General features: G+C 39.8%; 1 long non-coding RNA gene across 1 annotated transcript; it reads left to right on the forward strand.

Moving 5' to 3' along the window:
* Positions 1-7220: 7220 nt before the first annotated feature.
* LOC120443261 lies at positions 7221-14682 on the forward strand. The gene is made up of 3 exons (XR_005615290.1): positions 7221-7452; positions 8521-8645; positions 9160-14682. It is a non-coding gene; the product is annotated as an uncharacterized LOC120443261 (long non-coding RNA).
* The last annotated feature ends 11971 nt before the right edge of the window (positions 14683-26653 follow it).

Raw genomic sequence — 26653 nt, forward strand, 5'->3', positions numbered from 1 at the left:
ATAAGAATATTCTACAGAATGGTAATATTTACCACTTATATTGCTTTTAGTCTCCTGAAAAGAGACCCTGAAATAATCTGTTTGTTTGTTTATAACAGCAACCAAGAAAAGGGCAGAGCAAATAAAGACAGGTGGTGGTCCTGCACCCCTCGTCACACCCGGCAGAGGAGCTGGCCCTAGGGGTTGAATGCCACCAGACCCATTGTTGAGGGCATCCCTGGGGCAGCTCTTCCTTAGACCAGCAGCCGGGGTGCAGTAGCAGCAGCACCTTCATAACTGGTAAATGAGCTCATAATTTTATTTGTACAATGTAAAATATTTGGTTGTTGCCTTAATTAAAATGCTTTTTGTACTGTGACATTTATTGACATTGTGGGGTTTTTGTGTGTAGTTTCACATAACACTCCATCACTTTTACCTGTTCCCATGCAAGGGGTGACTGAAGCATGCACAGTAAGTTGGGAGATTAAAAATTAAAAAAATTATATATATATATATCTTTTTTAATTCTTTTTTTTAATATCTTTTTTAAATTATTTAATTATTTATTGCTTTTATAGCCGTGGTCTCTCATCTTGATTACACGAAGTGTTTTACTATTACTACTCTAAAATATGAATTACATCTGAAATAATCAAGTACATGACATAGAATGATTAATAGTACATTTCCCTTTTTTTAGGAAATGACCTGTATGTATCTGTATGAAATCAATAAAAGAATCAAATACTGCATTATCTTTAGTTACATTGATAATATTTATTTATGGACAAACAGTGGAGAAATATCGCTGTTGCTTTCGTATAAATGAAGCGGACATACCTGAAGTGGCGCGATCTAATCCTGTTTACATAAAGTAAACCTGCTCCCAAGCAGGTTTACGCTTACGGATCTGTTGCTATGACAGCAAGTCCCGGATGAGCTTCGGAGAACCGAACGATCCAAGATCACGCGAAATCGTCAACAATCAAATCCGGCTAACTTACTTAGCGAGGTATGAAGAACGGGCCCCAGGCCTAGCAGGGGCATTATTTAGGATAAATGGTATTAAGCAATAAGTTCAAAATCACCAGTAAGACATGTGTAAATGATTGTTTTTGGTAGTATTGTACCAGGGCTAGGAACAAAGTCCAGACCGTAACTGTGAATAAACATGAACAGTTTTTTAGTGTATGTTCATTAAGTTGAGGTTTCGAGTGAGTCTGTGCAGGAAGCAAACTGTAGGTCCTGTACAGCAGCGGTCCCCAACCTTTTTTGCGCCACGGACCGGTTTATGCCCGACAATATTTTTACGGACCGGCAATAAGGTGTCGCGGATGAATACAACAAAATAAAACTAGTGCCGGTACCGAAAAAAAGAAGATTTATTCATAACACACGTGAAAAGACCCAGGAAAACCGAGTTAACGATAAAAACGATAACAAAATAACGCTGAAAACCGATAAAAACCCTGAAAACCATACATTTCACACCTGAGCCTCAACTCTCGCGGCCCGGTACCAAACGACTCACGGACCGGTACCGGTCCGAGGCCCGGGGGTTGGGGACCGCTGCTGTACAGGACTTAAGAACTACAAGCCATTCATTTGACCTCATTTCTTAAGAGTAAAATTACGGAGTTGTTTAAATTTCTTGATTGAAAAAGGATTTTTCGTGAGATTTTTTTTTAAAATGAATGTAATTTTATGTTTGAATGGCAATCACCGCAAAATAAATCGGAAACTGAAAATGAGTTGTGGGGACTTTAAATAAACTGAATCGAAATATTTGTGAATGTGATCTTCAGATGTTTTATTTTTACTCTGTTTCTCTGTTAATGTGATGTCAGTGTAAATTACTGAACCGGTTTACAACCGCTTCAACTTCCACTAATCTGCTCTTTGATGACGTTGTGCAATCAAGTATTGTGAACATTTTATAGAGAACTGCTGCCTTGCTGCTTTATGTGTCTCAGAGTCCACTTTGTGACTGCAGCAGTGTTAAATGTGCTGGGGGATGAACTGACCCAGTGTCTGTGAAGAGCTGCTGATCAGATAATGATTGTTAATACTGCTGCTTTGTGTTAGGAAAAACACTGAGGAGGACAATAAACACCTTTAATCCCTGAACAGAGTGTGTTTTATGCTTCGTTTACTCATAAACTCTGTGTGTAGAGGAGCACTCATGTGTTAAGCACAAACTGTATTTGCTTCCTCCACCAGATGGTGCTGTTTCAATACAGAGTAACAGAAAAACATGGAGAAGAGGACGGAGCCAGCTTCTGTAGAGATTCTCGACCTGTGAGCCTTTTTTTTTCTTTCTTTTGCTTTCTGCCAGAAGAGAGAAAATATCCAGATTCACGGGAATTTACAATGTCTGAGTAACAGGATGTTAGAGTGAAGACTTGTTATTTTGATACTTAGTATCCACATAGACTCTGTTTCATAGATGTGTAGAACATCTTAAAAGAATAGTGCCAAAGTGCTTTTCTAAATCTTATGACCACATAAACAAGATGAAAAAAATATACATAATGTGAGGGAAAATAGAGTAATTGAATTCCCATCTATGCTGGTACAAGTGCACTAAAAGAACTTAGAATAAGTCAAACATATAAGCCGCATACAGCCCGCTTTGATCCCAAGTCCCCTTCCTGTGTCACAAATCAAATGTTGAATCGCTCTAATGTTTTTACATAAGAAACAAAAGTACAATTTTAATAGTAAGTTGCTTTGTGTGTAAATGTGAAAAAAGAGCCCTAAAAAGGGGGATCTTGAAAAGGGAAACACAAAAAGAAATGAGAGCAGATGTTGCATTAGCTCATTCCAGAGACATTACATTAGAAGACCTCCTACATGGGCTTCTTAGCTTATTCCTAGTGTGGTCATATTTTGGAAAGAGAATTAAGATTGCATTAACCTTTCTGGGGAGGCTGAGATGGACATTTCAGGCACTGCTCTTTATCCAGATGAAAGTAAAATGTTCTTAATGTAGAGATACTGTAGGTAGAGTGCATTCAGTCCAGTGACCAGCAGGAGGTGCCCCCTCTGGCTGCAGAAGGTAACTAGGAAAATTACCACCAGGCACCTTTGATTCATGACCTCAGTAAACTCTTTTCTGATAAATTTTAATACAAGAATAATTGATGTTTCTTATTGTTTAATAAATAAAAAAAATAATGTACATTTTTTCAGTTATGGTCCCATTTCAAGTAAAATATTTGTGAAGCTGGACACGTCAATCTCTGTGTCCACTTGGAGTCCACTGTGGCATTATTGGCATTAACACCTACTAAGACATATTACCCACAGCAGACTGCAGGAGTATAACCAGCTGAACCCAGACCTGCCCACAGACAGTGTATCCATTCCAAAAAGATCTATGAGGTGGAGCAATTTACACATAAAATCCACTTGTTTTAATAAGTGGAACGTTGCCATGACTTTATTAATATAATGAGGTTAATAATGTAATGTTATTTAGCCTTCCTGACTAATGTCTTTATACACATATCATACACTGTTCACTGCATGGCTTCCTTTCTCCCATATGGCAAACAGTATCAACAATATCACTACATCCTGGAGTGCACAATCACTATTCTCAGTCACAGGAGGCTTGTTTCTGTGTAAGAATTGTTATGTTGTTTTGCATTATTTTTTTTATACATTTCTTTCCATGTGTGTAACACATGTTTATTGGTGTATTCAGCTGAAAAAGAAGCTCTGAAGCTCAATGTGCGCTACTGTTTAATGTTTACTGTTTAAAAGAAAATGTGTTTTTGAAGAATCCACAAGTAAAGTCCTGAACTGTTTATCCAAGTTTGGGTGGTGGGTAGGTCCTGAACAGGTCATCAGCTGATCACACTGCTAACAAGTTTGGTTACTGTTGCTGTGGAGACTGTTTGGCTGTCTTTAGGAAAGTTATCTATTTCTCAATTGTAACCTACCATCCCAGGGAAAGAGGAGCCAGAAGAATAGAATATAATTCTATAGAAAATAATCCTTTAATTGTCCCATTAGGGGAAATTTGCTTGTAACAGCAGGAAAGTTGGGGAGAGGAAATCAGGTAATCAGGAAATGACACACAGGAGGGGGCACAGCTGGAACTAATGGGCATAACGAGACAGACCTACAAAGTAAAACAGGAAACACACAGACTGTTTTACCACACAAACTAAAGGACCCAAACAGAGCACAGAGGACAGGCACAGGTAGGGCTGATACAACACTTAAGCACAAGAACTAATACCAAAAATCAGAATAACTAGAATAGAGGAAGGTAATCACAATAAACACAAAACGCTGGGTCAACGACCCAGGACCATGACAGTTCCTCCTTTGATCTTGGACACATAAGGTTTTTTGACTAAACACTGTTGTTTGGTCTCCAAGCTGACATGATAGTTGGGTCCTCTGACACAAAAGCTGTCTGCTCTGAGAGCATGTTTGAGAAAATGCACACTTGCCAGAGGTCAGATGACATAACCTTGAAGGGGACAGTGGTTTCATGGACAGAGCTGCAGGACTTTTTGACTCCACTTTGTGCTTTTCAGTCTTGACCACTGGATAGCCTGACTGAGACCGCTAGATCATTAGCATTGCTAAAACAGATCAACATGTTGAACTTGCATTTAAATACAGTTCTCAGTCAGTGGTTGCATAATTATGAAATTATGTTTTCATACTACAGTGACCTGCTGTAAACTTTCAGCTGATATCGTCTGTAGGTCATGCATCCAAACGCTGCTGTGAGTGTCAACTTTCTTACCTATCACCCACATCCTCATGTGCTTTGAGTGTAAACACTTGCCCTTCTACCCTCAGCTGTGTAACCCGCTTTCAGCAGGTCCTACTAGTAGGTTTGTGCACTAGCTTGTAGCCAAAACAATGCAGCATGAGGGCAGTGGAAAAAGCAGACAGCTAAAATGTACACTGTTAAAACTGCTGCTGTTCCAAGCGAATTTCACCAGTGTGAGGTTAAATGAAATCTACAAAGTCTATGTTTTCCTTTTTATTGTTTTGTTATCAAATGATCACTTGGATTTAATGCTTTTTGTATTTATAAAATTGCCTCAAGTGCTGCACATATAAAAGTGACTTGACTAGATGTGTAGTACATTCAGAGGTTAATCTTTCGAGGTGAGGATATTTGGGTCGCCTCTCTCTCCTTCAAGGGGCCAGTTCAGGGTTAGGATCTGGGCTTGCCTGGGGTTGCCCAGACAGCACACAGCACTTGGACAAAGGCTGTCCAGCCCTGAACTCTCAAAGTGGGCCATGGCAAAGCCATCACAGCCTTTATTTGCTTTTAATAGTTAGTTTATTCAGAACTACTTCATGAAAAACACCATGTGGTATTTAGTGAAACCTGTTCGGATCCAGGTACTCCTCCTGCTATCGCCTCCACAGCTGTTTGATGCTTAAATCATTGTTACGTAACCAGCACTGACTGGGTGGGCTAATCTCATAAAAAGGAGCTGTATGCTGACAGTTTGGGGGGAAAAAAGATTACTTGTTACATTTACACAAATACTTAACGTAAGTAGGTACTTTACATGAATGGTACACCAGTCTTTTACAGACAGCCTATGGGCAGAAATGCTGATAGAAATGCTGCTTTTCTTTGTTTCCTGATTGCAAATCTGGGAATGATAATTAAATCAAAATAAAATTCTGATTAAGAAAACATATCCTGGTTGCCTAGGATTAGTTATGGTTATGGTTAGAGTTCTTGGTCAGCTTCAGTGACATGTTAGGCCACAGAAAGTTGACGCAAAATATAAGCATTGGATGAACTGTTGCTGACCATAGATATTTTATTAAAATTAAATACATTTACATGCATCTATGCATTTTTATCTATACAAGATAAAGACAAGATAAATTCTTCAAAGTCAAATACATACAAATATGTATTCAAAATTAAAAGATTAAGTGCACACATTTTTTCTTAAAATATTTGTTTAATTAAAGTATTAAGTCCTGGTAGCCTATTTGCTATGACAACAGTAATAGTAAGCTAACAAGGGAAGTCCATATCAGACATTGTGTAAAATGATGTGAGTTTGTGTTTAGGTACAGTCCTACAGTTAGGCTGTTATATTTTCTATACATGTTCTCTCCTCAAGATATATAATTCTTCACTTCAGAATTATATGTGGTGATCAGATTTCGGGTCAAATACTGTAAAGTATTGTTGTCTACTTTTGAAAGGAGTCTGCCTTGCATTTCTTTAGTTATGACTTACTGATTAGAAACAAGTCTACGCTCTCTTTCTGTCCTTGGATCCAAAGAGCACCTGCTTTTTGATACCTGCACATTACTCCTCAACCAACATACTGGAATCTGTTAGCTCTTCTAAGGCTGCGAACTGTAATACGTTTTCTAATTTATAGCCTTTAAAGAACATGAATACTATTACATTATTATGACATTACAGTTTGTCAGAGTTGGACTGTGTTCTGCTGTTACATGTGGTCAACTGAGGCTTCTTGTGAGAATAATAAAACTGCAAACCCCTTTACATAACCAGCAGTACAGGTTGGAGAACATCTGCACATAAAAGGAGACGTGCTATTGAAACATTTTGAGCTGAGTCGTGCGGAAGGAAAGAAAATCAGCGTACAGCTGACCTGCCAACAGTCTGCAGCCTGGAGGTCGATGCGGGCTCTGCAAGGTTAGATCTTTCCTCAGTGATGACCTACTTAACCTGTAGTTGAGTTCACGTATTCAGTCAATTCTTTTAAACCGGCCTCATTAAAAACGTGATAAATAAAAGTTTTATTAGAACATCAGGACAAACAATGTGTGTGTGTGAGTATGTGTCTGTGTGTGTATCTCTGTGTGTGTCAGCCTCCACAGTGAGATTTGGCCGTCCTACGGCCTGCCTGGTTTTGGCCAGTCTTGAAAAACACCAATTTGAATGCAGTTAACAAGGTTACACCGGAAATAATGTAAATACTTTCAAAACAAAAGCATTAATTTTACTGTTAAAATGGATCAAATTCTATTCAAATAAATGCTTGGTAAATATTCCGTTTTCTTAACAATGTTTAAGTAGTGATAGGAAAAATGTTTGCAAACTTATAAAAAAAAAATGCGGCATTTTTAAGCGGAAAAAAATGACCGAAAAACTCATCGTTTTTGTAGCTAACTTGACAGCGGTCAGCACAAAGGGGGCGGGGCTCCGTCCAGCGTTCTTCCTACAAAAACCTAGAGTTGACAGAGTGCAGGCTGAGAGAGGAGAGCAGGTTCGGCGGAATAATTTTAAGAAGAACTTTATCCCTGCTCCGCCATAGTCTCCCGGGACAAGTGAGCGGAACTCGTGGGAGACTTCGTGTATTTTCTGACCCTCACTCGACCTTTTAACTGTTTTAAAAGAATGTTAGTCGCTGTCAGTGTTATCCCGAAATACAAATAGCAGCAAAGCTGGCCCTCTGCCTGCCGCAGCTGTCCGCGGGGGACGTTAACACGGTGAGTTTAACTTACCTCTGCACTCATTACGTCCTCTAACTTCTTATGGTGCCAAACCGCTTTCAGAAAACAACGACCTTTGAGATACCGGAACTCTCAGCACTTTTGCATACACCGAAGTGTAGTCATTTAGCTATTCACCGCATTATAACAGCCTGTTCTTTAGGTCGGCTCAGCTGTAATATCAAAAGCGCAGCTAGTTGCGAACAAAAATAACTTTGAGAATCGGTTCCTCTGTTTTCTCACACCTTACATCCGCATAATGAGCCAATGAGCGGAGTCAAGCGACACGAGAAGCAGAAAAAGGTTTCACCGGAGAAGTTGTTACATATCTGCAGGCCGAATATGCAATAATTTCTGTTATAAACTGGCCTTGTTCTCACTGTGTACGCTGTATGTCCTTATAGACTGACACTAAAGTTTGTTGGGGGGTCGGGTTTTCGTGTGAGGTTTGTCGAAGCATCACCTGCCCGTCAGTCATTACACAGTTGTTAAAGTTGTGCTTTTAGTATTGCTGCTATTCTTTGGAATAAATCCCAGGGAGTAAACAGATTTATTTCTCAAGGTGAATACTATTAAGAAAACCGCCTGTCTAGATCTGCATGTCATCTCCCTAACTGAATCTGGTTATGACAGGATCCATTGCCATTTCTATTGGATTAAATTGTGCCTGCTGCTACTTAGAAATAAGAGTAATCGGATTACATAGAGTGGTTATATTCAAAGAAGAAAACAGGGTCTTCATTTTTTACTAACTGGAATCACAACTTCCATGGGCTATAGTGGTCTATAAATATCTCTTAGTTCTGAACCTTTTAAAGTTCAAGTAGGCTACTCCAGAAATACTATGAAGCAGTGTAATCAGGTCATACATTAATAGAACAAAGAGATGCAGAGGAGGACAAAGCACTGTAAACTCCATGCAGCAAAGGTTACAGGGCCTTTATGGGATGATGTATTATAAGTTTTTTTTTTTTTTCCGCTCTAATGATCACCAACCAAGAGGTCACAGTTCAGTCGCACTGTTTGACTCTTAAAAAGTAATGTGTAATCTGTATCGGGTTGCAGGCTGTATGAAAGCGAAGCTCTGGGGCCTGCCCATTCACTCGGCTCTTTCCTCCCTTGGGATGGAGGTCAGTTTGGTTCCCAGGCAGACATGAGTGTGAGGAAGACAGAGGCACAGTGAGGAAGAAGTAAGTATTATTCCTACAGCACAGGGATGAGCACAAAAAGACGTCTCATTTTTCTGTTGTCACTGTCGCTACTTGGTTACGATAGGCTGGTTTAGATGTCTGCTTATATACCACCATTCCTTTTTGTGCAAAAAGTTTAATAGACGAAAGCAGTTTGGTGTATTCAGGTAAAAAGCTCACGTAAGTATTTGATAAATGTAAGAAAAATGTTGGCGTCATGGTGTCCCTTTTCTTAAAATGCCAGTAACATGTAACAGCAGAGCCAATAATCTACTAGGAGCACTGGGATGGTCAAGGGATCAGTTTGTTAACCAGTAAGCTAAATAGCCTGCTTTATCTTCACCAGTGCTTTACAGTAGTTTCCATGCTGTATGCTGTGTTCCTGCTATAGATTACACAGGAAGTGCTTTAGTTAGCTGAATGCACTCCACGTCCTTGTGTGCTCGCCTGGGTTTGTGTGCGCAAGTGTTTGTTTGTTAAGTGTGTGCAATCTGGGTTGTTTGTGTTTATCTAGGCCTCTCAGCTCTTTGTGTTTGAGGAGGGGTCTCCGGCCTTGCGGGGCTGACCTCAGGGTTACTATGGAGACTGCAGGAGCCACTTCCTGAATTCTCGGCCCATCCCGCAATACATTAGAAAGCAGGGGATCCAAAGTCGAAGTCAGGACTGGACTGGGAACGAGGAAGGAAAACCTAATTCTGTTTTAATGGGATTATTCTAAGAAATGGAAAGTAATGGTGCAGAACTAATATGGACCTGAGCTGAAACAAGCTGAATACACTGCATGCTAACATTTGAAGACAAGTCTTAGCTATAAAGTCTGCATGATCCCGCAGAGTCTCTGTAAAAGTGAAAATTAAGATGTTCAAATTAAATCAAATTAGATAATTAGGTAATCCCAAAAACTTGGCGTCAGACTGCTTTCAGTACAAAAAACAGTTATTAGTCTATAAGCTGGCCTATCAGAAGAAAGCAGGCTAAGAGGGAAGTTGCTAAAATTATTGGGGATAAACTGAAGTTGCATATTAAGGGTCAATTTAAGATTTTTCTTTCCAGCTGTTTCATGCTAAGCTATTTTAGCTGAGTCCAAGAATACCTGTATGAACATAGCTACCATTACATCATCCAGGGATTTCTAAAGTCCTGTTTTAAAGCCTTGAATTGACCTTTTCTGCCATCGCTGTCTTGGTCGTAGACAACCAGATGTGACAAGGAAGGGTGTGCCCGACTGGGAAACCACACGCTTATTGGCTAATGACTTGTGGTTGCACACTTTTTAGCCAATGAACATGCGGTTTTAATACTATACATGGTCCTTCATTTTGTAACATGGTGTAGCCAAGGTTTTTTAGCACTAGCTACATAATCGCTTAGTGCTTTTCCAGATTCTTCATTCTGTATTTAGTGGTGACTTGAACAAAATTCCATTGTGGATAAAAATTTTGGTGACTGTTAAGTTACGTATGGGAACCTTACGTTGAATGTGACGCATGATAGAAATGCAAACGGCGAGAGTAACAATACATTCACAAAGGGACCTAATATATATATATGTATAAAAATCAAAAGAAATTGGGATTTATACTAAATCTTTTTTAAAAAGCATTTAGATGTTAATTATTGCTGCAAGTCTGATGACGTTTGTACAAAGTTTCATTCAGATTGTCCCACCTATTACAGAGAAGATGGGTTCATACAGATACACATGTAACTATGGTCATCATAGTAAAGAAGAAGATTAGTAGAATATGTCTGGTTTTTATTAGGTTACAATTTATAGGGGAGAAAGTTAGCCATAAACAGCACTAGATAAAGAAAACAATACTTTCTGCTGGCATTTTGGAGTCACTAAGGAGGGCTGGTTAAAGAAATGGTTTATTATTAGCTAGCAAAGCTGAGCTCAGCTTAATTTCAGCTCAGTAATTAATGCACAGACCTGAGAAGTACAAGTAAATAATCTTCTCTCACTTTTGGGAATAAACGAATAAGTATTTCCAAAACTGATGGATCATTTAAACCTGTACCAGTAAGTATTTATATCCACAACTGCTAGCATGTTGGTGTTGATGTATTTTAGCAATGTAGACCAAAAAGTGTGTGAAACACCAGGGCATATTATTACCAACTTTTCCAACTTAAGTTTCCTGAGAGTCTCTTTTGCTTTGCAGCCAAGGGTGTTGAGGAACATTAACTCCTCATTTTTGTCCTCTAGGAGTCAGCGATGTTAATAATCAGAGGTTCTGGTTTCACGGGCCACCAGCTCTGTTAGTATTCACAACCCTGATCGGAATATCCACCGGTCCGTTAAACTGCTGACAGAGACTCATACACGAGGCCAGCTCATCAGAGAGAGAGGGAGAACTAAAGAGACAGATCTGAATGGCAGAGGAAGGGAGGGCCTTAAAAAAGGGCCGGATTTGTGCTATCAGATAAAGAATGGAAACTTGTAGAAAAACTCCAGCTACACTAAGTGCTGCTGTGAAGGTCGTGGCCAGGGGCAAGCCTGTTAATGAAGGTGGATTGTAGTCTGATTCTGAGAGCACTTGTTTTACTTGGATTATAATATTGCAGAAAGGTATATATTAATGTCAGTGTGAGTAGGCTCAATGTTGAGGGAAAAGTCATTTGGAAGACGGTGTATTTGTGTGACGTGTTTTCAGAAACCTTTTCAGAAACTGTGAAAAGCTTGATGCTTGAGCCATGGAACGAAGCCTGTAAATGTAAAATCCACTTAGCTGAGCAGTAACTAGCCAAGTGTAGGTGTCAACTTGATAATCCAGGAGTCCAGGTACTCGGTCACCAATTACACTTTTATTAGGAGTCAGGAGTGTTCTTGGCTTGAGGTGTGCAGGCTGGCCAAGGGATATGGTGGCGTGTACTGTAGAATCTGGACTCTAAAGGACAGTGTTATTGCACTTATTGGTCACACCGTATAGCTTCTTAAGTACATTAGTAACTTGACTCAGAAGTGCAATGATACTGTAAGCAACCAGCAGTTACTAGTATCTGTATTTTGACCTGAAAACTCATCCATCAATGCAATTCACAGGCCTGCAACATGTTTTCGGCCTGTATCGGGCACAATGTTTCCCCACACTTTAGGTAGGAATGTGCACCATGTGAAGCTTGATAGAAACCAAAATATTGTAAGTAATTCCCCTAAAGCTTGATATTAACTTTAAGAATAGGCAATAAGGCAATGAGAAATCTGGTTCTCAGGCTTTCAGAGCCCAGAAAAGCTCCTCAGTTTACATGATTGTTAGTTATTTATTCTAATGACCAGTGTAACTATAAGTTATCACACAGCAGTTCTAATGTGGTCATCTTAGTCATCTGGTCACTTATCTGGGCAGAATTAACTTTACGTTCAGTGGTCACCAAGACAAAAAACTACAGTATTCATCCACCCATCCATTTTCTGCTACTTATCTGGGTTTGGGTCACGGGGCCAGCAGTCCAAGCAGAAAGCCCAGACTTCACTGATACCAGCTGTTGCATTGTTGCAACATATTAGAAAATCTGCTGCTTAATATCCATGGGGACATCCATCTAGGTTTAGGGTTTGGTTAACATCCACCGCTTTTTAAAGTTTTCACCTCTTCGTAACATCCAAAATAAATGAAACTTCATTGAAATACTTTCAAAAAATCTGTGTACTTTTATTTATTTTTTTTTAAGAAAACTGAACTCAGCATGCTGTGTAAGTTATATTTCTATCATTGTCTTTGCTCTAGAGTTCTTCTGTAGATTTCACATCAGGATTTATTCAGAAACCCAGAAGATATGGATCTGTCTTACAATGTTCCAGCTGGCACCAGATGCGCTACATTTACTGATTTATACATAATTTCCGAATTCAGCGTGGGAGTTTTAGCTCTAAAAAGCACATTTTATTTTACTCCTGCATGTCAGATGACTACCTATAGAAATAGATCATTTATGGCATGACTAAAAAACATTTGGTGTTGTTTGTCCAGAGTTTCGTAGCAGATTTCAGATTTACAGATCTGACTGGTTTGACAAAAGAGCTACAAGAAATGGATCACTAGCAAGAGCAAAATAAAACCCAAACCCCCTAGTTTCAATCAATACAATAAGCGAAGTTTCATCTCCTCAAAAAAGTCCGCAACAAATCTTCTGGTGTATGTTCTCTGGCGACTGAACAAATGAGAAGCTGCTGGACTTCAAACGCTCACTTTGGCACAATACACTGCTAAGGTCATCTGAAGTGCGTGTCCTTGATCTACTGTACCTTTAATGGTGTTTGACCTGGCTCACTGTGGCTTTCTCATTGTGCTGGTATATTTGTGATGTCAGAGAAGTGCCTCTTGAGTGCATGAAAGAATGTGCAGACACAGAGTTTGCTATGCTTTAAAGGTTTCCTCTGTAGCATTTTTAAACATCCATGTATCACCTCTAAACTGCCCGTCACCTTGGAATATTTACTGTACACAGATCAGGCCATGATAGATGGCCTCTGCCTTAGAACACTGATGTTTTTAGTGCTGGAAGTCTTGCAAATTCTAGAATCTATTTTTCTTCATTCTGCTCATCCCTGTTATGTACTTTTAGTCATAAGTATTTTGCTGTATATAATTCATTTATACTTCCTTTGCTAACATGGCTGAGGACAGATTCATGACCTCCTGTTATCTGTCTTCATATGGAGTAGTCTGGTAGCCCTTGCTCCACCTTCATCCTTATCTTACTGTTTCGACTGCCAAATATCATCAAACCCTTTAAAATAAAATGATAAAATAATTTACTGCCATACTGTCTCATTCAAATTGCACACTTCTCTATACCCAAACCCTCGGTGTAAATTCTAGTTCTGAAACCGCTAAACTATTCAAAAATGTGGCAGTGTCCATTTTGTTCCCAGCTTTTCCAAACAATAAAACCGCAAAAGAGCTTAGTTTTTTTAAAGGCCTTTTCTTTTTATTTAACCAAATGCCGGCTTCATTTTGGCAGCGAGCAGTGTCAGGAGTTTATCTTCTGGATTTTACGAAAGCCAAACTGAAAAGCAGCCCGTAGTCATGCACTGCTTTAGACGATAAGACAGGAGGCGTCACACAGCCTGGTTTTAGAATTGGATTTTTCTCTTTGTGCTGTTCTCTACCGAACGCCTAAATGTCAAACTAGTGCTACCTAAAGTTGACACAAAAATTGGAACCATATTCCAGTCTTGATGGATTCTCAATTATCCAGGTAAGGAAATCCCAAAAAGCTGGACATAGTGTTTTCAGTGGGAAACGCCACGTCCAGAACCAACTTTTTGGGCATATTTCTAAATGTTAGCTCTAAGTATTTTTCTTGTATCATGTCTACAAAACTTCACTTTCAAATGAATTTCCTATTCCCCATTTTCTCAACAACTTTAGACCACTGATAGAAGGTTTTTGGTGGGAAATGATATTCATTCTGCTATTCTTGGATATAGGTAAAGGGCACTCACACTGCACTACTACACAATTACACAAAGACATTCTTGCAAATACATTTTTCAAACATCATTCACAATAGAACAATAGGAGTTGTTTTCCTCCCATTTCAAAACCTGCTCTTGGTTTTTAGATCATCTACCAGCCTGTTAGGCAACAGTACAGATTGTATTCAAACCTACAGCAGACGCTATGAGGAAAGATCAGTAGTGCGTACACCTTTTATTTCTCCTGCCTTCCTCCTCTGTGTTCTGTCTTCCGCTTGCCTTCCTCTGCCCTCTCTCTCTCTCTGTCTCTCTCCCTCTTTGCTCCGTTTTTAGCTGGTTGCCAAGTGCTAAGAATCTGGGGAATGCAGGATTGCAATGTTCTGATAAAGTTTGCTTTGTTCCCCAAAGTGACCTGAGTGATAGAGGGAGTACTACCCATAAGTCTACATACACACATATACAGTCCACATACATGCATACTTTCACATGAGCAGTTTGTTTTTCTCCAAAAAGCCACTGGAGTGTGGAAAGCAATAGTAACCGAAACTTACTGTAAAGCACACACACACACACACACACACACACACACACACACACACACACACACACACACACACACACACACACTCAGTATATGAATGCAGACACGGCTCGAGGCCAGTAGTACGTACTGTTGCGTCAGCAGAATTCATGAAACACTGTCTTTGCCTTGCATTGTTAAACCATCCATTTACAACAGACAGATTTCTCCTTTAAGGGTTAACATGATATTTCATTTCTTTTAACCCTCTAATTTTCTTTGTGGTCCAGTGGAGGCAGCTTGTGTGTGTCACTGGTATGACTTAAATGACAGAATCTGCACAAAATGTGAGGAACAATCTTTGTGCTAGTGGCTAAATTACTATAAAAGTAAACAGGTTACAGCTTGAAGGTGGGATAAGAGAATAAAAAAAGTTGTTATGTACATGCACAACGGAACATGCAAAACGATTTCCTGTTTTATTTTTGCTCAGCTAGTTAGCAGTGACCAAGCAGCAAGCTTTTAACATCCAACAAAACAATGAAAACTCAGTCTGGGTTAGTGCTAAGGGGAGCGTTTGCCTTAGCTATATGCTAAATTGGGCGATTTTTAGAAACTATGAGATTCATAATTTTGTCATTACAGTTTTTCTTTTTGTTAAGATTTTCCTTTTGGGTTTTCCAGACAGGAAAAATGGTCTAAAAAGATGAAGACGTTAATCCAATCATAACCCTATCCATAGATGGCTCACCAATGATGGTTGTCTTCCCCGCTGTAGTATTCCCATAGCCAGGAAAACAACATTCTCAAGGCAAAAAGAGCACTGTTTAGCTTTCTGTGGTCTTGTGCTCAGTCTTACTGAATAGACACAAATATTTCTGCTTATACATTATTATCTTGTGGAAAGATTCATGATCAAAGAGATAAAAGTAACTGTGAGTATGTACAGCGAAACCTGTAACTTCATTCTTGGTTTAGGAATTTAAGATATTCCATTTAACCACATTGTTAAGCAAAGTAGACATGCTCAGTATGCAAGTAATGTCTCAATCAGTGTCTGTATGTATGTAAATCTCATCATGCATCCATCTCCACAAGCTAAAAAAAAAGCTAACAAAACAATCAAGTGTCCTCTTTTTGATGTAATAAACAATGCAGCTGTTCTTTTTGAACATCATGAGGTTGCTATTGTATTTTTTGAGTACAGTGTGATGCTGTACACATTCTTCAGATTGTGGTATGTATAGAAGTACATGCAAATCTGTAGCTGTCCACAACAACATTAATGACATAATAGAAAATGACAGCTGGCATGTCATATTTGATTTAAGCCAACTGAGAAGTGGCAAAAACTGCAGTTCCTCTAATGGTCACGTGTAAAAGCAATGTCAATCCCACAGTTCTCGAAGTGCCCAACTTTGCAATAATAAAACAATATCGTTAATGTAGCAAACAGTGGTTCAGGTCACAAGTTTGGATTTTTAAAGCCGTACAGTTAGGGGTGTGGATTTGACTGACAGGCGTTCAGACATAGTTGCTGTGGGCAGAATCTAAACGTTTTGCAGCATTTTTTTAGAAGATGTTTGTGTCTTTGAGTTAGGGCTTCATACCTGTACACTTTACAAAAGTAGCTTGCTAACTGAGCTTGCTAGCATTAGCTGATAACAAGCACACCATGCACTCGTCACTGAATCCAGAGTCCAAAACTAATAATTGTCCATCTTTTATATACAGTCTATAGCTCTATAAAAAAGCCTGGTCTTTCTAACCAGGCTTTTACACGCACAAGCAGCTAAAATAGAACAATGCTTGGAGTTAGTTATATGTAGTAGCAAATGTCAAGAACTCCAGGTGACTTTACCATTTACATTTAATCCAGTTTTAGTAAAGAAAAACTTACTTGATTTACAATAACTTAACACTTGAGGTCTTTGTTATTGGAGCAGAGGGAGGGAACCGTGGGGAAACAGCATTCCTGTCTTTATCTCAGTGCAGGACACATGTGATTACATGCACTCTTGCTCTTTCACTCTCAATCTCTACCAGTCACACACACACACACACAAGGGCACATTCATGCTCTCAAAGACATGTGCACTCATTTACATGCACTCTGCTGTCTTTCTAACTCCTCTCTCGCTCTCGCTCTCTCTCTCTCTCTCTCTCTCTCTCTCTCTCTCTCTCTCTCTCTCTCTCTCTCCCTCTCAGACAAGACACACACACACAAGAATGCCATTTCATTATTGTATGTATGGAGAAAAAGTGGAGGAGAGAGGAAGAAACAGGAAGTAGGCGTTTGGGTTGGGGGAGGAGGGTCAGAGAGGGCACTATGGGAGTCCTGCACATTTATTTGCGTGTGAAGAAGTAATTAGATTTGTGTGTGTGTGAGTGTGTGTGTGTGTGTGTGTGTGTGTGTGTGTGTGTGTGTGTGTGTGTGTATACATATGCTGAGCCGTGGGAGTGTGTATGGTGGCCAAACAGAAATGCAGGGTTGTGTTTACATGGTAAATAGTGTGTTTGTGTGTATGTGTGGGTTGGGAGTTAAGGTTGTGGAATGTCACATGCTGATAGAATGCTTACTGGACAACAAAGGCAGGGCAACAAAACATAGTGGAGACCAGTAATTATGCTGGTCTGTGCTGCTCAGCACTTGAGTCAGCACAGAATGAAGGCTGTAGTGTATGAACTTTGCTGGGGAGGCCCATCATCAGGTGTTTTCTTTGAAAACTTACTTTGCATCTATGTCACTCTCATGGGGGTCGCTGTTAACTCTCACAAAGACTAGTTTTACAAAAAAGTGTGTAGTGATAGGTCAGCCTAAGTTGTGATCTTAGATTAGATCCAAGTTAGACAGTGTCATGAAAAGTAAAGCCAGACTTTTTAGCCTCTCCCCTCAACTCAGGGCTACTTCTGAATTAAGAACTGGCCATTGAATAAATACAACTTAAGCTGCTTCAGAGAGCAAATGTGCGTGAATACAGTTTCATTTACAGCCTAAATGTGACAGCTTCCGTTGTCATGGATGACTTCAGCCTCTTAGTTACATCATTGGTAAACTGACCAAAATAAACTACTTCGCATATGCATACTAAAAATCTGATATGTATGAATTCAGTTGTACAGCCAGTTGGCACTGAGTCACAGTAACATATTTTTGCACCTTATCATCAAATCCTCTGATTTTGCTCACTTTTCTCAAAGCCCTCTCCTCTTGCTCTTGTCTCCATATGAAAGTGGAGTGGGACCTTGCCAGCTCCGGCTCCTCTCACACAAAATCAAAAATTATCTTACTTTACTTTTTGTTGGTTTGGGTGGGTAAGATGATGTGTTTGCGGCGCTGATCCCAGCTCGAGCACAACTTTACATTCATCCTGAACTTGTGTTGGATGATGGATTATACCCTGAACAGGGAGAGGCTGTGTGGAAGTTTGAGATTAAGAATAGATGTCAGAAAGACTGGAAGTGACACAGACACCGCTGTTGCCTTTCCGTCCAAGTCGGCAGGAGGACAAAAAAAAATCTTCCCAGTAGAGATGTGTACACTTCTGTTGATAATGTGTCCAGTCCTTTGTTTTTAAGGCTCACTCCACAATCATGAGACTTTCAGATGATGACACTTGAGTGCATAACTGGATCATTCTCATTTTATTAGTAAGGTTGAAAGGCACATGAGGTGTGCTTTGAATTATTTCCAGTGCAGATCACTCTGATTCAAGCTTGTATTTTTAAGTGACTGTTGATTGGCTAACGGAAGTGTTTGTGTGTTCATAGATGCTTCATCCTCTCCGGGCCGGTTGGCAGTCAGGGCTACTGTAAACATCCTTGACTGGAAGCTGGTGTTAGTTTCTGGGGCTTTCAGTCGGATGTTTGCAGCAGCCAACTGCTAGTACCATCGCTGCGACCGGAGTGAACACAGCTGTAAGTATAGTGACTGAACTGTCATGAAAAATATAAGGGAAAGATCAGACATAAAGGAGAACAGTGTCAAAGGAAGGTTATGGTTTAAACTGAGTTTGAAAAATGGTGCTAAAAATGAGTCCTTTGGGCAACTAAGAAAGCCAAGAGGTAAAATGAACTATTCTAGGGAATAAGTGGGCTCGTAAATGGACCACTCCTCAGAAATGAGCTGACTCTTCTGCTTGGAAACACAGGAACATAACTGTATCCTAACCAAATGAGAGGAACCTGAACCTATAAGCTAATGTGGAAAACGATTTAAAGCAAAGCGGGGAAACCATAGAGACCGCGACTAAACTCAATACGGAGAAGCCACATCCCCCCTGTGCTAGGACAACAGGTGGTTCGTTCCAATTTCAGTTCTTTCTATTTCAAACAGCTCCACCTCAACTTCGTGAAAGCAGCACACAGGTGAAGACATGAAAGTTCAGCTTTTCTAAATCAGTGACAAGATGCCAGTGAGGATGGTGTGAGTAATATTTAATAACATTAACCAAATAAAATGACCAAGTATACTTTTTTAAAAGAAGCTTAAATGGAGTAATGATGTTGGAATGTTTGAAACCATAAAACTAACTGTTTAATTAGTACCATGAATGGTTGACGATACAGAATTTGCTGAAAGCTAAACTGTTATCAGTGATTGGCTGATTTGGGGGAAAAAAGGACAGTTTCCCCACTGTCATGTTCCCACATTGTTTAGGAGTGTTTTGATTAACAGGGTTGTTGGATCCATTTTTAGGTCTTAATGGTATTTTCAGCTTCCTCATTGTGTATATGAGTCTGTGTAAACTGATCTAGACAGGTGATCAGGTCACTCTGCCAGAAAGCAACGCACATGGTCTAAGAGGTGATCTCTGCAGAAACCATCACAGAAATGTGTATCGTATGGCTGTGAAGAAATGCAAAACATTTCAGAAAACTTGAACCTGCATTTTTTTTTTTTTCTTTTTTTTTTTTTGGTCGTAAAGCTGTAAGGTGGTTACTAAGTAGCACGCTTAGCAAAAATACAAAAAAATGTGCACCAGTGTGAAACGGCTGGCTTTGATAGCTGTCTCCACTCAGGCCATTCAATTCCCAGTGGATGGGAGCGGCTTCATCCTCTCTTGAGACGAGGGCTGGGGGGAGGAATGGGGAAGAATGAAAGGAAGGAGTGGGGTTGAAAGGAGAAAGGCAGGGATAGAAGGTGAGGATGAAGATGAGAAGAGGGGTGGAAGAAGATGCAGGAGTGGTTGAAGTTCAGAAAATTTGACTTAAGGGTGTAAGAGTGTGGTGGGGTTTTTTCTTTTTCTTTTCTTTCTAAAATGTTTTTTAAGATAAACCATGTCATCAGAGCTGAGGGGAAGTGGGTGTAACACAGACTAGAGGGCCACAGACAGGGAAGGAAGGAAGCTTTCTAATATTACAAACTGCCCCCACCCCCACATTCATCATACATGAATGAAAACATGCTGTGCTGCTTGCCGTTTCTGTCTAAACAGTCTCAGCGTTCCTTCCTTGGTGCTGGAAAACCCAGGAAATGGGCCTATTCCACTCACAAAAGCCCCCCTGCATAAAAGAGGGTCTCACCAAGAAACTTAAAGATGATGAAGCAGCATGTTTGTTGCTGCACAAGCTTCTGTGCTAAACTGGAGGATATAATTGTAACTCTGCAGACTCACCGGTAAAGCTATGGACAATGTTTGAAAGTATTAATACTGTCAAACTGAGAGTTAAACAAAGGATTTTTGTCTAGCCACTCAAAATTCATCTAATTAAAACTTTTCCCAGCATTTTGGACGGGGGGGGGGGGAGAGAATCTACATATGGTGTATATAAGAACTACAGTCAGAGAAACTGATTACGTTTTATGGGGTTAAGAGATCTCACTTGGACTTTTTCCTGATGAGTTTGTGGGCTTTTGCAGTTCACTTGTTGAATTCAAAATAATTTGCTTATGAAACAATATAGTTTGGTGTGCTTTACAAAGGGGGCAGGGTGCTGCAGTGGTTGGCAAGACACGTTGGCTTAATTGGCGAGCGTAAACTGGCTGCAGGTGTGAGTTGTTTGTTAGCCTTGTGTTAACCAAACAGGCTTCACCCTGAATGTGATTATGTGAACGGGTTCACATAATGAGTACTCAATGTTTTGGCATGGACGTGATGTTGGAAGAACAGCAAGGATACTTCTGTTTTCTTGCCTGTCAGAAGTGTATGTATGGGACTGAAACAAGGAAGCAGGAGGTGTAAGTTGATGCTGTGAAAAGTAGTGTGTTCTGTAAAGCGTTTTGAACTACCTCACATTGTGAGGTACGTTCCGTGACTCAGGAATTGTGATGTACATATCAATTTTAATTTCTTTTTTTTTTTTTTTGGGGGAATAAACACTGATTTTATTTTCTGTGATTTGGAATTTCTGTTAATGTGGTATTAAAATTTGAGTATTCAACTTTGTCCAGCCTGACATTTCTTTCTGACCTCTGAGATCCAGGAAGTGTAAACATCCTACACTCTCGGCATCTGCCCTCTGGTGGCCGGGAGTGGGACTGTTTGCACTCTCCGGCTCAGGAACTCTCCAAGCAGCAGAGGAAACTTGACACTTCACATCTAAATCCAGACTGTAGATTTTATCAGATGCATTTGATAAATGTTAATCCTGAATGTGTTCTGAAAACTTTGAGTTTGCTGATATATAAAAGTTTTTCTTTATATGAATCAACAGCTGAGCCATGCACCCACTACTTGCTTTCAGTAGAAGTTGTTGTTTTTTTTTTTGTTTGTTTTTTTTCTCTCTCCATTTTTAGCTTCATAAGGATGTCATTGCTGTTAATTTGAACTGTCTGTACAAATAATGAAATAAAAGGCTATTAAAGTTTCAACTAAAGTTTCAACTAAAGGACTAGTGTGATTCCTTCAACCTCAGCTGAGCTGCTGTGAATGCTTAGCATTTGGGACAGGAAATGGGGAGCGGCTGACTTCTGATTGGTTGTTTTCCCTGACCCAGAGACCCTGGTCATGCCTCTCCCACTGGGGCTGGGGGTGACACGCACTCTTCAGAGCATGTGACTGAGTCCAGAGAGTAGAATAGAAAAATGAGTTTTCCATAGCTATCTTTAGGTACCAAAAAACTTTCAGAAAGTCTACATAAATCACCATGTTGTGTTTTCTGACCTATTCATTTTCATTTAGAGAAACCATTCAGTGCATTTTCTGTACTTAAAATTGACTGTCAATCTACACTTGGTGGGGTTGACAAGTTTACAGGATGGTGAAGTTTTGGGTCCAAGAACTATAAATATTCTACTACTCCTCTACTAATCTCAGAGGACTGGTCCAACAGTAGTTTGGGTTGTTGGCTAAGTCACTGCTTAACTGGGTGAGGTTCTTTCTTGGTGTGTGATCTCTTCAGCTCAGTTCAGCTATTTATACAAATCACAATGGTTGCCTCAGCGCACGTTATTGTAGGTCTTTACATTACAATATAATGCAGAGAAAACCTCAAGAATCAATGTCCAGGCACTTTAGAGACAGTAGGAATGGGGAAAACTTGTAACAGGAAGAACCCTCCAGCAGAACCAGGCTGAGGGAGGGGTGGTCATCTGTCACGACCAGTTGGGAGTGATGGCAAGAAGAGAGCCAGAGGTTAATAACAGACTGCCCTACCTATATGCTTTACCAAAGAGAACATTTTAAACTTGGACACCTACTTCAGGAATCCAAACTGGGAGCTGCTTCCATAAAAGAGAGCTGTGTAAGCTGAAGGCTCTGCCTCCCATTCTACTTTAAAGTACTCCAGGTTCAACAAATAAACCTGCAGTCTGAGAGCAAAGTGCTTTATTAGGGTGAGAACGATTTTAAATTAGATTCTGGATTCAACAGGAAGCCAATGGAGAGCAGCCAGTATGGGAGAAATATGCTCTCCAGCTCCTGTCAGGACCCTTAATGTAGCATTTTGTTACTTTGCAGTGACCAGTACTCCAGTTTTAGCACAAGTAATATGAAAACTTTTTCTAAATGTATTTAAAAAAAAAAAAAAATGCCACAGGAATATTTTTATTTCACTGTGCTGTTGAAATAACCTTTTATCTTGCTCTGCTGCCTTAAATAATTGAAAACATTTTGTGCAGCTACTATGACGCATTATATAAGGCTTCACTTTATTAACCTTATTTTTGATTTTTAAGTTGTTGCATAATGAAGAGAGGGGAGACATCATATGAGAAGACACAAATCCATAAGATATAGCTTATTTTAGTTTAAAAACAAGCAGCCTCTGAAAAACTGAGCAGAGCAGAGTCAACTATGGGAGTCTGTGTGTGTTGGTGATTCAGAGAAGGTATAAATGTTGTTATACTTGATTCTAATCTGCTGGAATTGTAGCCGTTAGAACACAAACCATGAATACCTTTTCAATCAGTCAGGTTTCACTTTCATGCTGATTAACTAAAATATTTATGCTGTTTCCTTTATCAGGCTGTGACACAGTAAGCTTTAATGTTCAAATGGATCCAAGTTAATGTTTCACAGCTCCAACATGCAGCCAGCAGCTTAGAAATAAATAAATCATAATAAAATAGTTCAATTGTTTATATTACAGATCTGTGTTATCAATCACACAAAAATATGTGGGAGTAATGGAATCATTTTATTGACTGTGCATTTAAGTCTGTGATTTATACTGAAATGTTTGTACTTTTATTTCTCGTGCATGCTCATTTCTTGCCACAAGATGGAGGCATAAAATCACAGTAACATCACATACTGTAATCCAGTATGTGCTTCAGGGGCTACCAACCTATAAGATGTTATCTTTGACTGAAGTTCAGGTTGAAAAAGCAATATTTAGGAAACAAAAAAGCAAAATGTCTAAAAATGGCACCATAAACATGTGTCACCAAAACACCAAACAAGCGCACTGATTTGCAGAATTCCTCTTTCAACAATCACTTTCATTGGGCCAGCTTGCAGATATATCATGCAAATTACACACGTTACAGTATGAAAACCCATTTTCATACGCTCAAATGTAGCCTATACTTGTCCCCTCTCTCCTTCCTCCTTTGAGCACCACATTTTTGCTTTGAATGCTAAACATAAATTAAAATGCTGCCACTGTGCTGACTAACCATGCTATACCTGAGCCTGTTGTTGGAGAAAAACCACATTTATGACGCTCTCGCTGAAAAACAAGTTGCTGCATAGTTGAAGTCAACGGCTTTGTGACAGGGAGCAAGGTCAGGAAGTACAAGTACTCTTTCCCAGCACACCCATTAAAACTTCAGACAAGCTGCTTATTTTCAGTGGAGTGTAAAATGACTGAGTAAATATTGGCAGTGCAAAATTCAGTTAATTTGATTTGAATGGTCACAGATCTGGTTCCTTTTTGGGCGTCTTTGAGATGAGTTTGAAATGTGTTCAAGGTTGTACATTTACTTTTTACAGGTGTAATATTATTCCAGATCGGAATTCATAAGGAAAATTTATACTGCCTTTTTAAAAAAATATGTTAGGCTTTGGTTCATGCAATAGTACCATGACTTAAACTGGTTTATTGTCCCAAGTCGTTGTAGTCAGAATTATCTGAGGGCACATACACATTCTCTTCATGCACATAGTTTTCTGCTTATAAGCCAGACTAGCAGCAAGTTAAGAACAAATGACAACTTCCTGTTTTCTGCATCTCATAAAGCAGAAGTACACTCTGTGTCATCACTATAGTTTCTACCACAATCGAGAAAAGACGGGGAAAGCCCCCGAAACCAAAACAAACCGCAGTGACCGCCTATCACCGAGACAGAAATAGCGCTAGTTGAGTTTTTACACAATCGTAAAAGTATAAACATCCATGCTCAGGCGACTGTGAGGCTCATTGAAGCAGCAACTTAGATTAAACCTACATGGAGCCATTTGAAGCTGTAACACAACCAAACTTTGGATTAAATGAAAATGAATATATATTGTCAAAGCACGTTTTTCAAAATTGATGAAATATGCTTAAACTTTTTAATTATGTAGCTATAAAAGTTTCCATGCATGTTATACCACTTGACCAGCAGACCGAGCAGTTTTTACTTCCTTCAGCTCGTTTGAGGGGGCACAGGGGTGTTCTCAAGCGAGATGATAGAGGTCAAAAGAGATGTAATCTTCCTCCGTCCTCACATATCGTGAAAAACAGGGCGGGGTATCCCTGAAACACATCACCTAGGAGGCATCATAGTCAGATGCTTTAATCACCTCAACTGGGTCCTTCTGATGTGGCTCATCCTTGAGCCCCAGACACCATTCAGAGGAATCACATTATCAACACTTGTTTCTGCAAGCTTGTCAGTCGGTCAGTAACATTTGGCTTTCATGCTGAAGCTCTTGCTTGACCACAACAGGGTCCATCACACTGCACCACTCTGCACCACTGTTGCACATCGGAGAACCTGAACGTGTCCGAAGCTCTCCAACAGCAGCAAGTCTTCCCCCAATCACAGTTTGCCATTTATAAAGAGATACTGAAGGTGCAATAATAACTTCCCAGATGCTTCTGGATTGCTTAGGCAATAGGGAAGTTTGACACATGCAGATATAGAAGAAATAATGCCAGCTGAATGCTGCTTTTGTACCATCTTGGTGAGCTCTCTGCATTGAGTGAATGCCTGTCCAAGGTTGTTTCATTTTGACTGCTCTCACTCTCCTCCCCACTCTTTTTCTTTTACCGCTTAGAATTTGCAGTTACTCTGGTTGTTCAAATGCCCAACATTTCAAGCCAGCTCTCATTCCCAGATCTGCACAAGATCCTCTGGCATATCTTCATATTTTAAAAAAGATTGAGTGGGGTCAGGTGAGAACCTTTTGCAGATTTGACCACTTCTTACAGGAAAAGAACCAGGGTCAGATAAGAACCCCGAAGAGTAATGAATTGCTAATGGTGGCAACGCTGACTTGTAATGAGGGGAAGAGTGATTGAGTGAATCATGGGATGCTTCAGACAGTCTGTAAATACTGTATGAGCGTTTGGTTGAATAAGAACTTAGATTTATCATCATTTAGATTACTCACCTCAGGAGATCTTTATCTAACATTCAAACTGCCATCACATGGGTGCTGCAGCATTAAAGACTATGATACTGTATTTGATGTAATATGGCGCACCTCAGAATGAAAACAGCCTCTGACTGGGATTGATTGATAGACAGCTGTGCGTTGTCAGGAAGCAGAAAATGGTTTCATGAGGTTCATTTGTCCTCCGGTGGTTTAGTGAATGCTGCTAGGACCAGGAGCATTCATCTTTCAGCCTCAGTACTGATATCTGCATACGGGCGAGAGCAAAAAAACCCCCCAATTCTTGTCAAAAACTAGAAAACAAAGGCTGCTGCTGTGTGTTGCAGATCAGGCCTTTTAGACTTACTGTTGTGAAAATAAGTGAGTTTCGGTGATTGTCAGTCTCCAGCGGTGTCTGAACTTGTAATCACCCCTTGATGATGAGAGTGGAGAACATTGTGAAATATCTCTTTAAAGACGCAGCGGTGTGTTGCAGTACATGCTGGGAGGAAATGGAAGACGAGAGGAGAGGAAGCACATGGAGACACCATCTGCTGTTGGGCAACAATGCAGTGCCAACCCCCCCCCATACTCCACCCACACACACACACACACAATATAAAGAAAAGGGCAGACAGAGAGAAAAACAGCCAGAATCAACACTGTAGGCATGTCAGAGAGAAAGTAATGTGTCAACATTTAAGATCCACAAAGGATGAGAAGATTTGGCACACAAAATCAAGATCGCAGAAAAGGAAGGAAGTATAGAGCACGGATAATGTTGTACTTTGTCTAATTCACATACATTTTCTATTCTTTACAACACCTACAAAAATGATGGTGTTCCTATCAGATGAAGTCGTATTCTTAAAGTGCCCAACATGAGAAACAGGAGTACCCACAATGACACAGCACTGTGACATTGTTACTGCTAGCGAAACTTCTGTGTGTGTGTGCGTGTGTTATAATAATTATCAGTTTATTAAGCCACTGTGAGTTACTTCCTGGTTTATTACAGGAAAAGTACGTTTTCATTACAGCATTACAGTAAAAATGAAGGCTAAATGCTACATTTATACTTCTGTATTTTATATTTAGA

This window comes from Oreochromis aureus, linkage group 13 (genome assembly GCF_013358895.1).
Source record: "Oreochromis aureus strain Israel breed Guangdong linkage group 13, ZZ_aureus, whole genome shotgun sequence".
NCBI classification, from domain to species: Eukaryota; Metazoa; Chordata; class Actinopteri; order Cichliformes; family Cichlidae; genus Oreochromis; species Oreochromis aureus.